General features: G+C 38.4%; 1 long non-coding RNA gene across 1 annotated transcript in view; it reads right to left on the bottom strand.

The window, feature by feature from the left end:
* Positions 1–15,622, bottom strand: part of LOC145538409 (uncharacterized) — a 39,487-nt gene extending 23,865 nt beyond the window's left edge. Inside the window, exons 1-3 of the long non-coding RNA XR_014076835.1 lie at positions 15,452–15,622; positions 14,777–14,923; positions 14,291–14,368 (exon numbers count right to left, since the gene is read on the bottom strand). This is a non-coding gene — a long non-coding RNA (uncharacterized LOC145538409). The remainder of the gene's footprint in view (positions 1–14,290; positions 14,369–14,776; positions 14,924–15,451) is intronic.
* Positions 15,623–15,631: the final 9 nt, after the last annotated feature.

Below are 15,631 nucleotides of genomic sequence, written 5' to 3'. Positions count from 1 at the left end.
GACAAGTCCCCTTGGACGATTCTAAGATACCTCCAAAGAGCGCCACCCCCTATTTGGGAATCCTGAGTCCAAAGGAACTCAGAAATCTGATCATATGAAAGAAGATTGAGGGAATTATAGTGTTTAGCCTCGAAAAAGAGAGTAGATCTCATGAAATGCATAAGTTAGCAAGCCTTCTCGAAACTAAATACTGTATGTATTCTCTTATATAGAAAGAATAGTCAAGCATAGTATTGGTTAAAATTGTTTTTACTATAATGTTGGCAAAATACATAAGCCATAAACCAGGTATGCAATTGCCTGTGAAAGAAAGTGAAATGGTTAGTCACTCAGTTGTGTCTGATTCATTGCAACTTAATGGACTATAGCCTACCAGGCTCCTCTGTCCATGGGATTCTCCAGGCAAGAATGCTGGGGTGGGTAGCCATGCAATTACCTAACAAGTATATTAATAAATCAAAATGTTTACTGATTAAATACAGAAAGATCCAGTAAAAACCAACAAATCAACAAATAAATTGAGCAAACATTAACTTAATGTGGTGCTGATCGAGTTTTAGTGGAACTACTAAAAGTCACATTAGCAGTATGATTATATCATGGTACTGATGCTGGAAAGGTGTTGTTTTTAAAGCTGGCATGCTATCATGTGCCATGAGATCATAGTTTTACCACCACTTCTTTTTATTCAAACTACTGTGAAACCTTTAATTATATACCATGCTGCAATGCCATCTGGCATTCATTTAGCTCAAATGCATCACTTCTGATTTGTCTGCTCTGGTTTCCTTTGCCTGTGGTACAGACCATTGGCTGATTCTTTTCTTCCTAGTATCCCTTCTTTTACATAACCCTCCTTGCCCACCTCCTGCACAAGGATAAGCAGCAAAGCTTAATGACTCAGCCTTCAAAGGAGAGCCCGTGTGATCTGGATTTCGATCCTAGTACTCGACTTTCTGGCCCTATGGATGGAAAATGACCCAAGCAGGTTAGAGCCCTACCCAGTATCACTGTTGTTTAGTTGCTAAATCATTACCAACTCTTTTTCGACCCCATGGACTGTAGCCCACCAGGCTCCTCCGTCCCTGGGATTTCCCAGGCAAGAATACCAGAGTGAGTAGCCATTCCCTTCTCTAGGCGATCTTCGTGACCCAGGGATTAAACTCACATTTTCTGTACTGGCAAGTGGAGTCTTTACCACTGAGCCGCTAGGGACACCCCACCCTGGTATCATACATGGATACTAAAGGGACAGGGCTTTTTCCTTTTTCTGAGGTGGCTTCAAGTGGCTGTGATAAGTCTTCTGCTATTTTTTTAAAAAACATTTATTGTTACCATCTTTCAACCCTATATGGGAGACAGAATAAGAGACACAGATGCATAGAACAATCTTGTGGACTCTGAGGGAGAAGGTGAGGGGGGGACGTTCTGGGACAATAGCATTGAAACATGTATATTATCATATGTGAAACAGAACACCATTCCAAGTTCGATGCATGAGACAAATGCCCAGGGCTGGGGCAATGGGATGACCCAGAGGGATGGGATGGGGAGGGAGGTGGGAGGGGGTTCAGGATGGGGAACACATGTAAACCCATGGCTGATTCATGTCAATGTATGGCAAAAACTACTACAATATTGTAAAGTAATTAGCCCCCAACTAAAATAAATAAATTTATTAAATAAAAAAAACATTTATTGAAGTATAATTGATTTACAATGTTGTGTTTAATTTCTGTTGTACAGCAAAATGGCTCAGTTACACACACACACACACACACACACACACCTATATACATTCTTAGCTGCAGTCATAAATCCAAAGGCAAATACAGGCACTAATGTTGCACATGTATGTGTGCATTCACGCTAAATCACTCAGTCATGTCCGACTCTTTGTGATCCCGTAGACTGCAGCCCACTAGGCTCCTCTGTCCTTGGGATTATCCCAGCAAAGATCCTGGAGTGCGTTGTATTTCCTTTTCTAGGGATCTTCCTGACCCAGGGATCAAACCCATGTCTCCTGCATTGGCCGGGGATTTCTTTACCATTGAACCACCTGGGAAGCTGGTGATATTTAAGTTTAAGATGACCGTACAGACGGTCCAGAATATGCAGAGCTCATAAATATGGTTCTGATCACCATGCTGTGAAAGCATGTACAAACACCAACAAATACACATACACACAAAAGACTTAAAGAAAGCTCAGAGCCCTAAGACTCCAACTATATGCCTGGCTTGAGAAATCCTGAGCTAGAAGGAAGAAAACACACTGTGCCTGGAGCTCTAATGAAAACATTCAATCACACTCATTTAAAGGTCAAGATAATCATGGTCCAGGCACTTACACCTTGTCGCTTTTTTTTTTTTCCTTAGCTCATTCTCAAGTATAAACGCTTCCATTTTAGAACATTCAGTTTAGGAGAATTCTGGTCGTATCAAGCTAGATAGATCTCAAAAGTTCACTTTATGAGATGGTAAAGTTATTTGCAACTGTAGGGGAATTTGGATTAGGAAAATACATCTTTTTTTTTTTTCAAGGGCAAGAAGACAAAGTTATGTTCTGAAAGAAATGTCTCTGTGTTATAATTTTAGGATTTTAAAAGTTGCTTTAATGCCTTGTGTTGGGGTAGGAAGTGCTTTCTAAAAATAAACTGCAGGTTTAAGCCAAAGTCGGACAAGACTGGCAGGAAATTAATAATCTGAAACTTTCCCTTTGACATAACGTTAAAGTCAATTTGGGGGAATTTTAAGTTAGCATCAGTGTGTCTTTAATATTAGCCTGAAATCTAAAGTTCAGTTATTTGTGGAAATAAGATATTTCTAAATATAGAGTTTACAAGAGTGGAAGCTATTAACCTAGTCGATCCTGGCCCAATTCTAACTTAAGTATATATTTGGAAGGAAAAGGTCCATGTAGTAGCAATAAATGCAACTTGGAGTTAGAAAACCACAATTATAGTTCTCTTCCACCTCACACGACTGTGGACAAGTCAGTTAAATTCTTAAGCTGGTTATTTCAAAGTGGTGTTATTTATATGTCCTTGGGATGACATTTTGGGGTGAGAAAGAACAATATCAGTATCTCTAGTTAGATCCAATTCCACTGCATCATTTAAAAGTTTAGTATGTGTGCTGTGTTTTACAAAATGCATTAACTTTAATAATTAGAGTGTGAATATGATTCAGAAACATATATATACATACCCATTTTTATTAAGATTGTGAAATAAAAAAATATTTAGAGATTATAGTCCTAGCCTCAATTTCTTCCTTTGTAAATTAAGGGTGTTTCATTAAGGATCTTTAATGTTTGGAAAAAATACACACATATGTAGTCATATAATAGTATATTTATAAAATACATTTATTTATTCTACTCTTTTTTCTTTTTTTTTAATTTTTGGCTCTATTGTGTCTCCATTGCTGTATGGGGCTTTTTCTAGTTCTGGTACACAGGCTTCTCACTGCAGTGGCTGCTCTTCTTGCAGAGCACGAGCTCTAGGCATGCAGGCTCAGTAGTAGCGGCACATGGGCTTAGTTGCCCTGTGCATGTGGAATCTCCTTGGATCAGGACAATCCATGTCCCCTGCATTGGCAGGCAGATTTCTTAACCACTGGACCACCACGGAAGCCTTATATTCTATTCTTTTAATTAGCAAGAGAACCAGGGATTCTGTGGTCATAAGAATATAATGTACCACATAACAGAAGTTACTTTATGATTCACTCACAACCATATTCTCACCAGTAAAAACTGATTTTACTTCACGATTTTGTAGCTGATAAGAAATATGGTAACTTTAAGATGAAGCTATTGATGCTGAAATTAAAAAACAAGTGGAGCAGCATTGTGTTTTATATATATATTTTCTCACTTGAAAGGCTAAAACCCAGGACCTCTTCATATGTCTGAGCTTCCTGGATTTCAGTATTTTGAGAAAATGGTTTTTCCAAATGATGAAAAAAAACTGCCCCTGTGGTTTCAGTTAAGCCTGGGCTTAAGGAAATATATTCATCTCTCGTGCTTTTGATAAATTCTGAAAACTAATTTAATTCTACTACTTCCTACACTTTTAAACTTGAATTGAAAATCTTAATTGTCCAGACTTGCTTGTGTACCCTTATCCACATGGCAAGAGGCCCTGGTACAACAGACAATTTAGAAACATAAAGTTGACCTACACCAAACACCCAATAAACTGTATATAGATTAAAGGTGAAGCCATAAAAGTATTAGTATTTGACTATGCAAGAATTTTGTAGGTTTTTTTTTTTAATGTTCTGACAAGTCCATTGGGAAAATGAGCAAAATACAAAATAATTCCTCAAGGAAGCAATAATAAGTGATATTTTATGAAACATGAAAATGTTCAATCTCATAGTAATCAAAGAAATGCAAATTAAAACAAGATTCCATATTTGCCTACATAATAGCCAATTTTAAGAAGCTCTAACTTATCCAAAATTGGTAAAGAAAGGAAGTAAAAGCCGTCTCACATACATCAGGCAAAAGTATCTTTGCTATATTGTTAATATCCCTGGATGAAAGCTTAGAAATACCTAACACAATTTTATGTATATACCTTTGATTCAGCTACTTTGTCTCTAAAATTTTATTTTAATCAGGACATCGTAAATGCACACAAAAATTTACACGTATGTTCATGCCAATATATTGAATAACATTAGCTACCGTTGATTCTTGCAGAAGGAAATGGCAACACACTCCAGCACTCTTGCCTGGAGAATCTCATGGACAGAGGAGCCTGGTGGACTACAGTCAATGGGGTCACAGAGTTGGACACGACTAAGCAACTAAACAAACAAACCATTCGTTCAGGACTTACCATGTGCCCAAGTGTTATGCTAAAACTTTTATATACATCATCTCATTTGAGTCTTGTAGAAACTTCATGAGGTACTCTGTATAACTTCCATTTGACAAGAGAACACTTAGTTTTGAGGGTTAGATCAGTTAGCCAAGAATGTACCGGTAGTAAGCATGCAAATTCAAGCCATGAATCTCAAGAGCCTGACATAACAACAAACAACAACCATAAGGGACTTCCCTAAAGGAATTATGGCATATCCAACAATGGATGACCAGGAAGCACTGACAAATGATAATGCAAAAAAGCAATTGGGAACATTGGAAAAACATTCATAGTGTGTCATAAATGTGTTACAATGTGAAAAAGGATGATCCGAAATAACATATACTTTGTAACCTTGTTGTTGTTCTCATTCATGTCCCACTCTTTGGGGCCCCATGTACTAGCCTACCAGGCTCCTCGGCCTATGGAATTTTCCAGGCAAGAATACTGGAGTGGGCTGCCACTCCCTTCTGCAGGGGATCTTCCCTATGCAGGGATGGAACCTGTGTCTCTTGTGTCTCCTGCATTGGCAGGTGAATTCTTTACCACTAGCATCCCCTGGGAAGTGTTGCTAAAATATGCAATAAAATGCTACTATGTTCTGGCTCCAGATGTGGGTTTATAGGGATTTTTACTATTTTCTGTAGTTTTCTATATTTCACATTTGCTACAATTATACTTTGGCTTTTATAATTAGATACAGTGTTACTAAAAATAAGATGAATGAATTTGTAAATAAAGTACAAAGAGCATTTATGCCCATGGACTTTCTGGGCGTACCTTCTAAAGTGGCACATACGAATGCAAAAATGTGGAACCCTGAAGTTCAAAATCTCCATACCCAGACTTTTCTCCATATTTGACTTGTGCCTTTTTAAAGGGATAGTCAAATCTTTCTTTGCTTCTTAAAAATGTGTATAATTTTTTTGTTATTTGCGAAGAAATAAATACACTTCCCAAAAGTAAAATGTTGACAGAAAGGGGCAAAATCAGGTTAGAAATTGTCCCTTCAATCTCACCTGATCCATCTGTTTTCACTTCTCTTGTTGGTTACCTACACAGCCCAGATAATATGCCCCTGTGTCTTTAAAGCAATTTGCCACCTTCAAATAGGTGATAATTCTTTTGATTCTCTAATGTGAGAGATGAAGAAAATAGCTGATCCAAAATAACCTATGCTTCATAATCTTAGTTTTTGTAAAATATACAACACAATTTTCATAAGCGCTATCTCCAGATGTGGAATTACAGGGAATTTTTACTTTTTATTTGGATACTACTCTCTATTTCCACTTTTTTTCTATGATAACCAGGCCCAGACAGTTTTATATGTATATTTCCAAACTGGAAATACTTTAGTTGATGTTGAAGAAGTTATTGTAAATTATCTGAGCTGAGCTGCATAAAAACACAAAAAACAAAACCAATTTCCCACCCCACCCTCCATCTATCTATCTATCTGGAACCAAAACTGCCACAAATTAAAATAGAAACACAATTACTGTAGAAATAAAATAGAAATACACAAAATAAAATAGAAACACAGTTCATCATATTGATATATCAAGTAGATTTTTAAAAACAGGATGTTGAATATTTCAACATATTAATATAACATTAATTATATATATTTGAGGTAAAACCCTGAATATTTAATGACTGATGAACATTGGCTAATCAACACAGAAGCCAGTCCAATAGAAATAACGCCAGCCAGGATGTCTTCACCAGGTAGGCCAATTAGAATTCCAGTTTGAGTCTGGCTATAGGTTTAGAGGGGCTTCCCTGGTGGCTCAGATGGTAAAGAATCTGCCTGCAATGTAGGAGACCTGAGTTCGATCCCTGGGTAGGAGAGCATGGCAACCCACTCCAGTATTCCTCCCTGGAGAATTCCATGGACAGAGGAGCCTGGTGGGCTACAGTCCACAGGGTCGCAAAGAGTCAGACACCACTGAGCCACTAAGTGCACATAGGTCTAGAAACAGTGAAATGTGGTGGAGGTAGTCCTTAGGAAATTTACCACTCCTCTCTTCAAGGCAGCTGTCTCAAAGGAGGTCATTATGGATTCTTCAGGGAAAGAGAGCCTAACCTCTTTAAAAGGGTAATCATAACCTCCTACTTTTACACGTCAAGAAGACTTGGAAGATTTTAGAGGTTCAAGAAGGATGGAGACCAGAGTGTAGCACCTGCTTTGGGTGCAAACTTTAAGAGGGCACCAACAGTTCAATAATAAAAATAAAGAACATTTTAATGTAATATTTAAAATATCAAAGCTGATGCAAAATATCTATGATGACACAAAATATCAAAAATTTTAATAAAGACAGAATCAATATAAATGACTTTATCTTTTTGCTTTAAGCTTCAAAATAACTCAGCATGGCACTAGGTTCAAGGACTCCAGGTGCATGAAATTGTCCATATTATCCCAAACCAATATTCAGTATACCACATCTTCCCAAGCATTGCTCTGACTTGGAAATAAGAGATCCTGTTAGATTAGGACATGAATGTGAGTTGTAATTCAGCCACCTGATAGATTAGTTTTCGGGTTTGGTTTTCAGAAATGATAGACCACTGGCTACAGGAGGAGGGCTTCCTTTAGGGCATTCATGAAACATGCAGGGTCCTCACAGAGTTCTTAAAGTACAAAGTTAAAGCCCTGACATCATTATTTCCTTTCCCTAAGTTCTCCACAATACTTTGGACCAACCAAGCAGCCCCATTATCCTCCTGTTTTCACCACAGTGCTCTATGGCGGCAATTACTTGGCACTCAGAGCCTTATCTTTTCTAGGCACTTGATTGCCAGCCTAACAGCCAATAATTTGCATAAGTGTTTTGTCACCCCATGCCATGGCCACCAGTGTCCTCTTCCCATTGGAAATAGGGTCAATAATAACTTTAAATCAGATCAGAAAATGAATTCCATAGAACCCAGAATTAATTCCATTAACCCAGAGAACTCATCCTTCAGGTTCTATTCCTCTGGAACTACATATGTGCCAAGTTGCTTCAGTCGTGTCTGACTCTGTGCGACCCTATGCACTGTAGACTTTAAGCCAATAAAAGAAAATAACACAGAGAAACTAGTAATGAGAGAAAAATTAGCCTCTCCATCTGTGGGAGAGGTGCCTCCAGTCCTGGAAGGCTCAGTCAGATAACCTGAAATTTCAGCTATCATTCATGGATACTTTTGCTGGTTTCTCTTATTTTCTGTCTTTTTCCAAAATCACCTACCTATGTTTACCTGCTTATCTTTTCCGATAGACTTTAAACAAACAGTTTTACATTTGGAAGATGCTAAGTAGAGTCTGAAAATATTGATGCTATTTTTGGCACTGGCAGTCTAATAGTTCTTATTTCTATGTCAGGTTTTATTGCATTGGCTCAAAATTACAGAACAGCGATAGAGAATAATGGTGAAGAAGAGTAGCTTTGTTTTGTTTCTAATTCGAACTGGGATGCTCAAACTTCCACTTTCATTTGTTATGTATCTTAGCAGGTGAGTGTGAGACTGGATATTGTTATAAATATTCTTTGTGTCCAGAAGCTATCCGTTGATTTATTAAAGAATTTTATAGAAATAAAAGAAAGTTTAAATTTATTATTGCTTTTTTAAAAGATACATTGGGACTTTCCTGTCCCCATTCAGATGGTAAATCGTCTGGCTACAATGCAGGAGACCTGGATTCAATCCCTGGATCGGGAGGATCTCCTGGAGAAGGAAATGGCAACCCACTCCAGTACTCTTGCCTGGAAAATCCTATGGACAGAGGAGCCTGGTAGGCTACAGTCCGTGGGGTCGCCAAGAGCCGGACACGACTTCACTTTCACTTTCACTTTAAAAGGTACATTAAGTTGATTCTTCCTTTTTTTTTTTGGCCACATCATACAGCATGCGGAACTTGCATGAACAGGGAGTGAATCTACAGCCCTGCAGTGGAAGCGTAGAGTCTTAACCTCTAGACCGCCAGGAGGGCCACATGAAGTTGATTCTATGTTACATGATTTTTCTTTTCCTTTTGATGTAAAGGTAGAGAAGTAAACCTGCACATTCACATGTAAAGCAGATGTCTTGCTTGCATTCTAAACTAGTAAAGAAAGAGGAGGCAGGACCTCTTTCAGATCAAAGCCTCGCTGTGTGTCCAATGATGCCCTGGGCTATAGCACCTATTTGGGATGCTGAGATTACTGGAACCATGTGCTATGTCCCACTGATCCTTGGCTTGTATGGTTCCCCCAGAAAGTCTGTTCCTTCAATTTCCCAACATTGTGGCAACTGCCATCCCTCACCTTGCCACAGTAATAAAAGAAACATCTCTAATTTAAGACTACAATTATTAAAACAATATCAGATTGATGTTAGACTAGATTGATGACTGGATAAAAATATAAAATCTGGAAACACATCTTCGAATGTATAACTAGTATATAGGATATGATGATGGTAATATCACTAATCATCAGGAAACGGAGAAATTGTTTTATAAATGGTTCTAAGAAGTAAGAAAAAATGAATTATTTGGAAAAATAATTTTGATATATTTTACTATCCATTCATTATTTGAAATAACATTGGCTAAATCAATGAGCTAAATGAGAAATTTAAAAATCACATAAAAATGAGAAAATAAAATGTCTGTGGTACAGGGAGTGTTTCTTATTTAGCTAATACAAAGAAGATACCACACAGAGAAACAGCATAATGAAATGACTACATAAAAATGTTCGCTTTGAATAGAGCAAAGAAGCCCCACGAATCAATAAAAAAGCTTTAATATTCCAACAGGTAAGTGGACAAAGGATATGTATTATTAACAAGTGAAAGTGTTAGTCACTCAGTCGTGTCTGACTTTGAGACCCCATGGACTGTAGTTCCCCAGGCTCCTCTGTCCATGGAATTCTCCAGGCAAGAATACTGGAGTGGGTTGCCAGTCCCATCTTCAGGGTATCTTACCAACCCAGGAATCGAACCAGAGTCTCCTGCATTACAAGCAGATCCTTTACCATCTGAGCCACCAGAGAAGCTCTATGTATAATTAATACAAAGATCCAAAAATACAGCAGGTTGAATAAACAGAGGAGCCTGGCAGGCTCTGTGGGGTCTGTGGGGTCGAAAACAGTCAGACACAACTGAACAACTAACACTTTCACATTTTTTTTTCAAAGACAATAGAAGTCTTTCTTGAATAACAATCCTAAAGTTGGTGGTCCAGCAGGTTGAGACAACTCTGCTCTAAGACCTAAGTTACTTCCAGATTGCTGTTCCATTCCATCATGAGGAATTTCCCTGTCTGCACGGTGGGACAAGTTGTGGATATATTTGATTAGCAGGAAGAGAAGAACCTCCCCCCACTCTGTGGGTGAGGTGAGAAATGCACACATTATATGAGTGAGAATTTAGATACGTGGGTACAGTCAGCAAGGAGGGGGGGATTGCAGTGTGAGCTATGTGACCATGAGCCCAGCATTGCTGTTGTGATGATGGGAGAACAGTCATGTGCATTCACTATGGAGCAAATACACGTTGCAGTAAATATGGGGGAATACAGAAAGCTCAATAACAACCAAAGAAACACACATTGAAACTTATGTGACATAATACCTTTCATGTCTCATGTAAGATTCTTTGACTTAATAATACTAGGTGAAATGTGACACTCTGCTAAATTGTCTGTGGGAATGAGGATGGACAGACATCCTTAAAAGCAATTTAGCTATTTAACCGAGACCTTAAAATATCCATACCTTGGAGTAATAGGCAAATATATCTATATCAATGGACGATATAGAGAATTCAAAACTAGAGCCGTGCATGAGAATTATATTAATAAGTGCTAACATTTAATAAAGGTCTACTTTGAACCAAGATTATTGCTATGTCCTCTACTTATATTACCTAATTTAATTCTAAAACCTGGTTATGAGATACTACTATAGTATCCGATTTTATTGATGTGGATATGAACTCAGAGAGGTTAAGTAACTTGTCTGAAATCACAGAGGTAGTAGATAGTTGAATTGTGATTCAAATCACAATTCAGGTCTTTCTAACATCAGAGCCCTAGCTGTTGATAAAGTTCAGTTCATTTGCTCAGTCATGTCTGACTCTTTGTGACCCCGTGGACTGCAGCACACCAGCCCTACCTGTCCATCACCAACTCCCGGAATTTACTCAAACTCATGTCCATTGAGTTGGTGATGCCATCCAACCATCTCAACCTCTGTCGTCCCCTTCTCCTCCTCCTTTCAATCTTTCCCAGCAGCAGGGTCTTTTCAAATGAGTCAGCTCTTCGCGTCACGTGGCCAAAGTATTGGAGTTTCAGCTTCAGGATCAGTCCTTCCAATGAATATTCAGGACTGATTTCCTTTAGGATGGATTGGTTGGATCTCCTTGCAGTCCAAGGGACTCTCAAGAGTCTTCTGCAACACCACAGTTCAAAAGCATCAATTCTTCGGCACTCAGCTTTCTTTATAGTCCAACTATCACATCCATGCATGACTACTAGAAGAACCATAGCTTTGACTAGATGGACCTTTGTTGTCAAAGTAATGTCTCTGCTTTTTAATACACTGTCTAGGTTGGTCATAACTTTTGATAAAAGTTAACATTTTACATTACTGGGGAAAGGATAGGTTTTTAATGCATGGTGTTAGGAAAACTGACATTTCATTTAGAATAAAATTACCTCATACACCAATGATTTGTAATTACTTTCAGCTCATGAACCACTTAAAGTATCTGATGAGAGATATTGAAACTCTTCTCTCTTTCACACACATGAGTACACACACCACAAACACACATATCTATATACAAAGAGATGTATATATATGCAAATTCTTCTATGCATTTCCAATGGATTTTAGAACCAGGAAGCCATGAACTTGAAAAGAACTCCTATCAAATGGTAATGTGAATTCCAGATGGATTGAAATTTTAAATCTAAAATTAAACATAAAAATAGCCTTTGTGTGCATAAAGAGCTAAGGCACCTAAATCTCCAGCCTTGGTTCCTTAACATGCAAAAACTAAAACAAACTTTTTGGCCAGTGCAATATGTATTCTATAAATATTTCCGAATAGACATATGCATTTGTGAAAATAACTTCATACATTTGGAGTTATTAACGAATCTCTATTCATAACACCAAAACAGACAGCATGAGGGAAAGGTGCATAGATGTAATTATTTTTATTGTTTATTTATTTGTTTTAATTTTAAAATTATTTTTTGTAAATGAAATAAGTCTACATTCTCTTGAATTTCTCATTACTTAATATTACTGATTACCTAACTATGTGATTAATGGAATTATTTTTAAATGTAAATTGTTGTTGTTGTTAACAACATAGCACACTAGCACATCTACTTTTCTCCTTTAACAAGCACTTAACTGAGCATTGATTACCTTCTGAGCCACATTCTAGATATTGGGGACATGATGGTCAACAAGCTCAGGTCGATGTGGGGTAGACAGGCACACGTCAGATGGCCGAGCCCGAAGCCTGCCCTGTGCCCAGTGAGCGCAGCAAGGATGCCTGCAGACTATTCAGACAGGGCAGAGGACCGCTCTTGGGTGTGTCCCTCGAGGGTGCTGAGGGGTGAGTTCCCACAGGGAGAGTGGCAGAGAGAATTGAAAAACAGAGGAAACAGAATTGCAAAACGAGGCAGGCACAAGCCAAGGGGATGGTGGACGCTGACTGTGGGGTCTGTACTGTGTGCACAGAAGCAGACGGTAGGCAGGGCCCAGCTCTCAGGAGCACCTGCTTCCTGGAAGAGGTTTGTGAGAAGTTCTGCTCGGAGATGGGAGGTTTGGGGTTAGAATAAAGCCGTCTAGTCCTGGATAATAAACTCAGATTTCAGACTTGAATGTGCTTGGGACTGAAATTTACTTGTTACTGGAGTAGTGTCCTTGGAAGAAAGTGGGAAAAGCTTTATGTGAGCCTTAATGAGTTTGGTTATATAGGAGTTTGATTTCCATCTCATAAATAATAAACAGCCCTCAATATGCTAACTTCAACTTCCCTTTCAATTGCTCATGTTCATCTTGCAAAAAAAGTAATCAAGAAAAGTATGGGAAATGCCATCTCCCTGTTGGAATGAAGCATCTCTTGGATGGTACAATATCTTTGCTCCAAGGCTTAGAAGCTTATTAACTGTCTCTGCCTCATTGGTTTTTCTATTTAGACAATTCCTCCCCCATTATCTAATCAATGTTAAAGTGAAACATGACTTTAATTGAACAGCAATGATAAGATTTGTTAAATTTGAAGGAAAATAATATGACTAAGTTCTAAACTGAGAAACAAACTGAGAAATTATTTCTCCATATTTCCTATGCATGCATGTGCTCAGTCACTCAGTCAAGTCTGATTCTTTGTGACTCCCCATGGACTATACCAGGCTCCTCAGTTCATGGGATTTTCCAGGCAAGAATACTGGAGTGGGTTGCCATTTCCTACTCCAGGGGATCTTCCCGACCCAAGGACCAAACTCGGGTCTCATGTGTCTCTTGCAGGAGGATTTTTTTAGCACTGAACCACCTAGGAAACCCCTATAGTTAATCACATATCTTTATTGATAATTTTTTAAACATTTTAAGCATTTTAAAAATTAAAGTATAGTTCATTTATAATGTGTTAGTTTCAGATGTACAGTAAAGTGATTCAGTTACACATGTATGCATTCTTTTTCAGATTCTTTCCTTTGATAGATTATTATAAAATATTGACTATAGTTCCCTGTGCTATACGGTAGATCCTTGTCGTTTAGCTATTTTATATATAATAGTGTGTATCTGAGTCAGACACGACTGAGCGACTTCTCTTTCACTTTTCACTTTCATGCACTGGAGAAGGAAATGGCAACCCACTCCAGTGTTCTTGCCTGGAGAATCCCAGGGACGGGGGAGCCTGGAGGGCTGCCGTCTATGGGGTCGCACAGAGTCAGACACGACTGAAACGACTTAGCAGCAGCAGCAGCAGCAGCAGCAGCAGCGTGTATCTGTTAATTCCAAACTCCTAATTTATCCCCCATAACCCCTATGGTAACCATAAGTTTGTTCTCTATGTCTGTGAGTCTGTTTCTGTTTTATAAGTAAGTTCATTTGTCTCTTTTGATCATTTTTACTGTGGTATCTTTTATAAGAAAGATATTCAATGTGTACAAGGGATAGATTGACTTTATCATGTCACTTGGGAATACAATGGAGATGGAGAAACAGGAAACCACTAGGTTTTATTTATTTTTTGTTTCCATAGTGTTTGACTTGGTCCTTTTCTCTTCATCCCAGTTCTACTGCCCAAGGTCAAATCTATTGTAAAACTCTCAAGCTGGTTTTCTGTTCAAATCTTGTGATGCGACCCCATCCTTCTTACTGGTCATGTTGCCCACAATTAATTCACCTGGACTCAGGCTGAGCTGTAGGGCTTCTCTGGTGGCTCAGTGGTAAAGAATTCGACTGCCAAAATCGGGAAGATCCCCTGGAGGAGGAAATGGCAACCCACTTCAGTATTCTTGCCTGGGAAATCCCATGGACAGAGGAGCCTGGAGGGCTACAGTTCATGGGGCCACAAAAGACTCAGACACAACTTAGTGACTAAACAAAAACAACAGCTATGGGTTTGTGGAATACTCACAGCTCCTCAAACAGAATTTGCTCTGGCATCCTGCTTGTCTCTACATGTGCTTTTTTGTTTTTTTTTAAAGGCTTTATTGAATTTGTTACAACTTTGCTTCTGTTTCATGTTTTGGTTTTTGGCTGTGAGGCATGTGAAATCTTGGCTCCCAAACCAGGAATCAAACCCCCAACCCCTGTACTGGAAGGCGAAGTCTTAACCACTGGACCACCAAGGAAGTCCCACACTATTTCTTCTATCTGAAATTCTCACCTGTCTCCTCTCTGTCCATCTCATAGTATAAGAATTAAGAAGATGTTAATTTTGCAGCTGGATGGTCATTATTCAAATGCCTGGACTGCCACTGCTGAGCTGTGGATGCTTAGGCACATTCATCTCTCTGGGTCTCATTTTCTTCATCTAAAATTGGAATAATGAAAGGATTCATTACACAGAATTATTATGAAAGTGAAATTAGACAATGCATGCATTTGGCTCAGTACATAATGCAGTCTAAATAACCAATACTGTTTTCACTCTTAGTATGATTACAATTATTATTGCTATTTTTAAAAATTAGTTTTTATCAGAGTATAGTTGATTTACAATGTTGTGTTAGATTCTGCTGTACAGCAAAGTGAATCAGTTATATATATATATATATATATATATATACACACACACATATATCCTGTCTTTTTTAGATTTTTTTCCCATATATAGGTCACTACAGAGAATTGAGTACAGTTCCCTGTACTATATAACGGGTTCTTATTAGTTACCTATCTTATAATAATAGTGTGTATATGTCATTCTCAATCTCTCAATTTATTGCCATTTATCAATGATAATTTTATTTCTCCTCTCTGAGTATCCATTTTGTTTCCTAGGTGTGCTCAGTCGCTCAGCCATGTCCAACTCTTTGGGACCCCATGGACTGTAACCCACCAGGCTCCTCTGTCCATGGAATTTTTCAGGCAAGAATATTGGAGAGAGTTGTCATTTCCTACTCCAGGGGATCTTTCCAACCCAAGGATCAGTGGTAACAGCTTCAGGAAGAAGGGAGGTAAGACATCTTTAGAAGGTTGGTTCATCCATCAATGCCCTGTTCAGTTGCTATGGCAGCCC

The sequence above is a fragment of the Giraffa tippelskirchi genome, chromosome 2, assembly GCF_054371585.1.
Source record: "Giraffa tippelskirchi isolate mGirTip1 chromosome 2, T2T-mGirTip1v1.2.pri, whole genome shotgun sequence".
Taxonomy (NCBI): Eukaryota; Metazoa; Chordata; class Mammalia; order Artiodactyla; family Giraffidae; genus Giraffa; species Giraffa tippelskirchi.
This window is presented reverse-complemented; position numbering and strand designations above follow the sequence as displayed.